We start from the raw sequence: 7,257 nt of genomic DNA, 5'->3' as shown, positions 1-7,257 counted from the left end.
ATACAAAAGCAGTTTTCTCAGGCTCATTTTCTTGCAGTGATGAAGAACTGGCTAGGGGGAGGCTGTGGAGATCGAAGGTGAGGTAGCTGATTTTGTGCAGGTCCTGGAAGCTCCCTGGCTGCCCACCACACCCAGGGCCACACATGCAGCAGGCTGTGAGCCTCCCGAGATTTCTGTGTGTTCTCTGACTTTATCACGAAGGCCATGGGATCATAGGAAATCTACCAGCAGTAAATGCAAAATTATGTTTAGAAACATCTAACAAAGAGAATGCTTTGACCTTTTAAATATAACGTACCACAGCCCACACTGGCCTGTAGCTACCAGACAGCCAATGCCTCACTTCCGTTCCGCAGCTGAGTTACAGACCACGGGGGCTCAGCCACCACATCAGCAGGAGGCCACCCCTTCACCCAGGGTCACATTCCCCGGAGCCCCCAAGGTCTGCAGGGGCGACTCGTCTTTGATCCTAAAGTGACTTCCTGTCTGTGACATTCAGACACAGCCAGATCCTCATTCAGTGGTCCCTCAAGAAACTTACTCTGGACCTTTGAGGGCTCAAGGCCACGAGCAGGGGGACTCATGGCTGCGTCCTACAGACCTGGAGTCTGGGGTAGAAATTTGCTTTAAATTGATGTAATAAGGTGAAGAAAATCTTGCTTTCCAAACATTAGAATTCTCCACACACCGCTCTGTCACTGAAGTGCCCGTGTGTTAGATGAAGTGGTCAGAAACCCTGCGAGGAGCCTGGCTGAGACCCTCAAGGCACAAGCTTGAGAAACAAGCGGCTCCAGGCTCTATTCCATGCCAGTGAATCTCAAAGGTCAGCACCCGTCACAGGCCCTGCACTGAAGCACAGATTGGTGGGACCCGAGGGGGGGTGCATGTGAGGGGAATCTGGTGGAGGGAGGCACAGAAGGAAGCAGCTCCAGCTGGAGGGAAGTTAGGGAGGAGGCTGGAACTACTCACGCCGGGGTTGCAGTGTCACAGAGCCCGCCGAGGGCACTGGTCACTCACTGAGGCTGCGTGGCCGTGTCTGCTCGTTCAGGGCTATGACAGGGCGCAGGCTGAGCCCGGATACCCCACAGTGAGCTCAGGCAATGGTTGTAAAGGCTTGGGAGACACTCGGACGCTGCCCCCCATTCCAAAGGTGAATGCGGGCCACCACCTTAGAAAAATGGAAGGAGGGAGGCAGGGAGAGAGAGAGGGAAGGAGGGAGGGAAAAATCTTTGCTCCAAAAGGATGTGGAAAATGAGAACTCTCATACGCTGCTGCTGGGGTGGGAAATGATGCAATTGGAAAAGTCCCGCAGCGTCTTAGTTACTTTTCTCTCGTTACTGAGACGGAATACCCGACACCCAAAATTAAGGCAGGAAATGTCTATTTAGTTCACAGTTTGTGGAGGTGTAAGTCAGTAATCAGTGGGCTCCAAGGCCGGGTGGTGGGGCACAGGAGCAACAGCTCAAGACAGCAGAAGACAGCAGAGGCAGCAAGAGCAAAACAGCAGGGAGAGCAAGCTTCTTTTCCTCCTTTATATTGTAAGCAGGCTGCCACCCCTAGGGCGGGTGCAGCACTCACACCAGCTCCTTGCCCTCCTCTTGCACAGGCTCAGGATGTTCACAAAGGAGGGGCCCTGGCCCCCTGCTGAGTCACTTAGTTGAGCTTTTAAACGTCTTAAGCTGATACAATGAACAACATGGGAGAGTGGTGAGGGCATGTCCTCTACACCCCAGGATGTAGAACTGCTGAGTTACTTAGTTAAGCTTCTAGACTTCTCAAGTTAACACAATATATCAACCATTACAGGCAGTTGCTTAAAATACTAAGCTTATATCCACTCCACTCCTAAATGTTTACCCAAGGAAAATGAAAGCATAGTTCTGCACACAGATTTCTATGTGGCTGTCTATGACAACTGGGTATCTGTAGCCCCCAATGGAAAACATCTCACTGGCCCTCAAAGGGTGACAAATAGTGGTGTAACTACATAGCAGAATCCTGTGTATCAGCCAAAGAGGAATAGGATCCTGATTCATGCAACCACATGCATGAAATCTCAGACGTCTAAGTGAAGGAAGCTAGATTTCATTTAAAAGGGTATGTAGGCAGGTGGGTGCACACCTGTAATCACAGCAAGAGGATTGCTTGAGTTTGAGGTCAGCCTGAGCTACATAGCAAAGCCCTGCCTCAAAATAAAATAAAGTACTACTTATCTTATGATTATTTAGAAAATGCAAACTAATCCATAATGACCCCTAAATCAATGTTTGCTGAGGGCATTGCGGTGGGGAGAGGAAAGTGTTAGATTATAATGGGGTACGTGCAAATGTAGGTTTGTGGTGGGTATGTTTGCTACCTGGCACTGGTGCATTAATATTATCACTTAGTTATTCGGCAGTCTCCCAAACAAGTGTACAAGTGTACAGTGATGGCTTACATAAAAGAGACAAGTAGTAGTTAATTTTGGCCCTAAATTTTAGGGCTGTAGGAGGTTCAAAATCCTCTAACAGAACTTGAGATTCTCTAGGGCTTAAGACAAAGAACTTCTCTTGGTAGCCCATATTTATTTGGTTTTCAAACAAAGGAGGGGGATACTGCAGAAAACCTGGGAATCTTAGCAGGGCCTTGGGAGTACCTTCAAGGACTTCTCCAAGTAATACACTATGTTAATTTAGGAGAACTATGTTATCTCCAGGAAGGCCTTCACCCAGGAGTGAGCTGCCTGCAGCTACAGTCTGTATCTGGTTAACTGAGGTTGGAGCCAGGTATCATCAGCTGTGGCCTTGTCTTGCCCTTTGAGGCGTCCCAGCATCACAGGCCATTACAGGCCTCAGTCAGAACCAGTGATTCATAGTTCACTTACTGTGAGTCTGTTGCCCGTCTCCAGACAAGGGGCCTAGGCCTGGGACAGACTCACAAGGAAACATGGAAAGCCAATTGGTTAATTTAAATCCTGCTCAGAGCCACTTCACAGTGGTCTCCATCATGGACCGGTGGTGGGGGTTTCACTGGCCTGAACATAAATCAGAAACTTATTAAATGTAGCCCTGAAATCCCAAATGTACTCCAATGAAGCCATTTTTAAAAACCCTGAGACCTCCAAGCACACATTACAAGACACGAGCTGTCTCTGAGCCTGGGTGTCTGCTACATCCCAAGCACCTGGCACTCAGGATGCCCAGAGACCCCCTCTCATACCTCCGCTCTGGCTGGGGAGAAGGACACTGCCAGGGAGAGGCGGTAGGGACCACAGTCTCATCCCAAATGCCACTAAATGACAAATAAAGATATCATAAGGATCAGCAGAGAGCCCAGGGAGAAACTGTCCCAGCAGGTAGGGAAGGAGGTTAGGAGAGTATGAGGGCAAGGACATGGGGAGGAAGCAGAGATTACAGAGGCTGTCCGGGCTGTCCCTCCACTTCGCCTAGGACAGTGGTGGCGAACCTCTGCCCCATGTGCTGCAGTGGGCACACAAAGCCTTCTGCTGGCATTCAAACCAAGATGCCCCAGCATCACCCCAGCAGCTGGGCACTCAGGTTCAGTTGCAGTGACAGCACTTTGCAAAAACAAGCGGGCCCTGGGCTTCAGTTTGGGCACTTGGCCTCTAAAAGATTCACCATCACCGTACCAGGATGGGTAGGACTGAAATCTCAGAGGAAGTGAGCGTGAGCTCAGAGAACAATCTTGTCAGAATTTTCAGCATGAAAAACCCAAGTATGGAGACAGTAAAGCTCCCAGAACTAGGACAGTGAGTTCCATTGGGGTCGAAAAAGTCAAGAGCTTAGGGGAGGGCGGGTCCGTGTCACCTAGACACGTACAGAGTACATTTGGAACATTAATAATCTAACAAAGCCTTCCTCCCCCGTCAGAGCAAGGCGGCAGACCGTTCCCTAAAGATAAAAATAACAAGCTTGCCCACTTTCCTCAGATACTGCTGAGAAAACTAACCGAAAGCAAAAAGCAAAAGAAAAGATAACCAGGGAAGCTGCTGTGCTTGTGTTTTGCCTGTAGGTCATCTTCCAGTGGGAGGAAAACAATCCTATTAGATCAAGGGAATTCTTGTTGGGAACATTCAGGAGAAAGATCAAAATCTCCCGGGCCCTCCCCTACCAGTCTCAGTTCTGTGTATCACATATGTAACAAATTTAAAGTGGGAACGGCCCTTCTGCAGTGAGTGGGGAACAACGTGATTTCGAATTCCAAAAAACCACAGGATTCACAGATAGATTCCAACTTCTGCTAAGTAGCAAATTACTTTGGAGGTCAAGGGTGTCCCATAAATGACAATTGGAGCATGTATTGTTTATTTAGAATTCAAACTTAACTGGGCATCCTGTATTTTTCAGGGCTAAATCTGGCCACTTTAATCCCAAAGCACTTGCTCATTTTTTAAAAAGATAAATCTTTTTCTGACCACCTGGCCTAGGGCAAATATAAATGAGCTGCGATTCCTTGCAACAGGCAGCTAAACATGTCACATTGCGACAGGAGCCACCCAATCAAGCGTTTCCTCATTCTGTTATCCTGTGCTGCCGCAGGGTTACTGTCCCCTGAGGAGTCCCCTTTCCTACCACGCAACCCCTGCAGCATTTGGAAGGAGGCCCTTTACCCTTTACCCTCAGAGAGTGAGACTTGGGATCCATGGGACCTGCGGGCCGTTTTCCCAAGTATCTTGAATATGTTCTTTTACGTTCAGAAGGATTTTTTTCCCAGTGGCATCTTGTGTGCACTGATGTTTTAGCCCAGGTTCATCTCACAATAGGCTCAGAAGATCCCTGAACAAACCCTGTCATTTTTTCCCGGTTCCGGAATGCATCTTTGACATACATACGCGGTAACTCTCAGGATCCCACCTGCATTCTCTGAGCTGTAAAGGGGACCAAGTGGAGCCCATGGGACCTGCACTCACTGCCCAAACTTGGACCCCAAACGGCACACCTGTCTGGAGCCGTGGCATGGGGAACTGCAGCCACAGAGGGTGGGGGTCTCGGATCCCGGAGCTCACCTTCGGATCAGCTGACGTCAGCAGATCTTAGAGAAGTAAGGAGAGCTGTGGACCCTGGCAGTCTGAGTCAAGCAGGGCTGGGGCAGCTGCAGTTTCAGGTAGAGGTTCATAGCTGTGACCTTCCTGGCTTCCTCTAGCTCCTTCTGTGCAGCTGCACAGGGGTTCTGCTCTTTCTCTCAAATCCTATTAGTTAGGAGCACCAGCAGCTGTTTATTTTCAGCTGACACATCCAGCAGTGCACCCACGGAAAGCAGCCTCCGCCTGACACCTGGGGCGGGGAACATGGGCCTTCTGCCCAGCCAAGCGGCTCCCACAGGGGCCCTGCATGTGGTGATCTGACTGAAAAAGGGCTCCCCAGCGCCCCTGGACCTGTTCGTCCCTCTGGGCCACTTCATTTGGTTTTGTTTTCCCCACCAGTACCCACAGTAAACAGAGTGATGTTCACCATGCTTCTTACAATTATGCAAACGGCCTCGTGACATAAATGCTTTGGCCATAGCCCGTGTCACCGCCAGAACGGTGTGCACCAGCCCGTGCACGTGCGCTCCCTTTCGTGTGGAATCTCTTGTAGAAACGACCACGACGTGTCGACCTCCGCTCTCGATGACAGGCACGGAGACTCCCGCGGCCTGTGGTTTCCGCTCCTGTCCCAAGTGAACATTCTGTGTCACCTGGGGAGTTTCACTGGGGCAGTGGCTCACAACGTCTTGAAATCTGAGGCCAGAAGAGCTCTTCTGTGTGTGGGCTGTGCGTTCTTATTTAATATGTTGGAAATGCAAACAGAAACTGTAGACTTTTACATTATAAACTTTTTCAAACAACAGGTCTGTTGCATGCTGACACAAATAACATGCTTCTCTGAAAAAAAAAATCAGTGTTTTCTAAAAGAAAAAAAGTTCGCAACAAGAAGAATTGATTTACATTTTTTGCAAATTCCTTTCATGTCTGAAGTAATGAAAGATGGTTCTCCATCTCCCTTTGCAACCAAACTGTTGTATAGGAAATGTCTGATCACCTCCGGGAAACTCCACTCCAGGGCAGCAAGAAAAATAACTTCCTGGGGACATTACGCAAATAGTTTGGCCTCAAACACCCACCAAAACGGCTGCACGTGCCTACCGGCTCAGGATATGGATGGGAACAGAGCGGCTGGGTTATCAGGTGGGCATGTTACACTTCAGCTCTACGGCTGTACCAACCCTCCAGACTTTTAAAACTCAAAATAGAATGAACAGTATTTCTTTCAACAATTCAATAGGCTTCATAAAAGGCGCTGGGTAGGGCTGGATGTATTGCTCACTGGTAGAAGACTCGCCTGGTATGTGCGAGGCCCTGGCTTAGCCTCGGCATCCCGAAAGCAAAGAGGGGCTGAGGATACAGCTCAGGGGCAGAGCATTTGCCCGGCATGCATGAGGTCCTGTGTGCAATCCCAAGCAATGGGAGGAAAGCGAGGGAGGGAGGAAGGGAAGGAGGAAAGGAGGACAGGAGGGAGGGAGGGAAGACGGGAGGGGTGTTCTAGGTCAACTGAATAGCTACATGGAAAAAATTGAAGTTTGTCCTTTGCTTTACACCACCCACAGAGGCCATCTCCCCACATGATGTGGACAGGAGGAAGCCAGAACAAAAGCGTCTGTGCCGTTGTCACCAGTGAGCTGAGGGGTTTTCTGCCCAGTTAAGATGGAAATCACAAATGGACAAAGTGCAGCTTCTTTGCTGTTAGCGGCTCCAGGTTTTGAGTGCCTGTGGCTCCTGCCCCTTAGCGAGACAGCTCCAGGCAGTTCCTAGGCGCCCCGTCAGCTCCCCTGCAGCTCAGGCTCAGAGCCCTCTTGGCATTTCCGGAGCTCCCCAAGGGCTCCTGCTCCCTTTCTGGCATCCTCTGCGGGCCACCACCTGTTACCACTCATCAGCATCAGTGGATTAGTCTTGGCTCTCTCACCAGTCACCAGGGATGTCTGCCTTTGCTGCTGGTCTCTGCCCCGGTCCCTGCCAATCACTGCTGGTCTCTGGAACTCCTGAGTGCTTGCAGTCTCTCCAATGTGACTTGCTCTGCCCACACTTCCAGGACAGGAATCACCAGTAGTTGTATAGGACCACGAGAGTGAGGCTTTATTTGTACCCAGCAGCAGCACCAGGGGGGGTCAGGACACCACAGGGAGCCCTTCTTGCGGAAACCAAGAGCATGAGTGTGAACTGCTTCTACGGACCCTGCCACATGCAGTTGTGTACATGCTGTGGACCTGCCTGAGCACTTT

Source organism: Chinchilla lanigera, unplaced genomic scaffold (assembly GCF_000276665.1).
Source record: "Chinchilla lanigera isolate Chin_1 unplaced genomic scaffold, ChiLan1.0 scaffold00019, whole genome shotgun sequence".
NCBI classification, from domain to species: domain Eukaryota; kingdom Metazoa; phylum Chordata; class Mammalia; order Rodentia; family Chinchillidae; genus Chinchilla; species Chinchilla lanigera.
Note: the sequence above shows the minus strand (reverse complement) of the source record.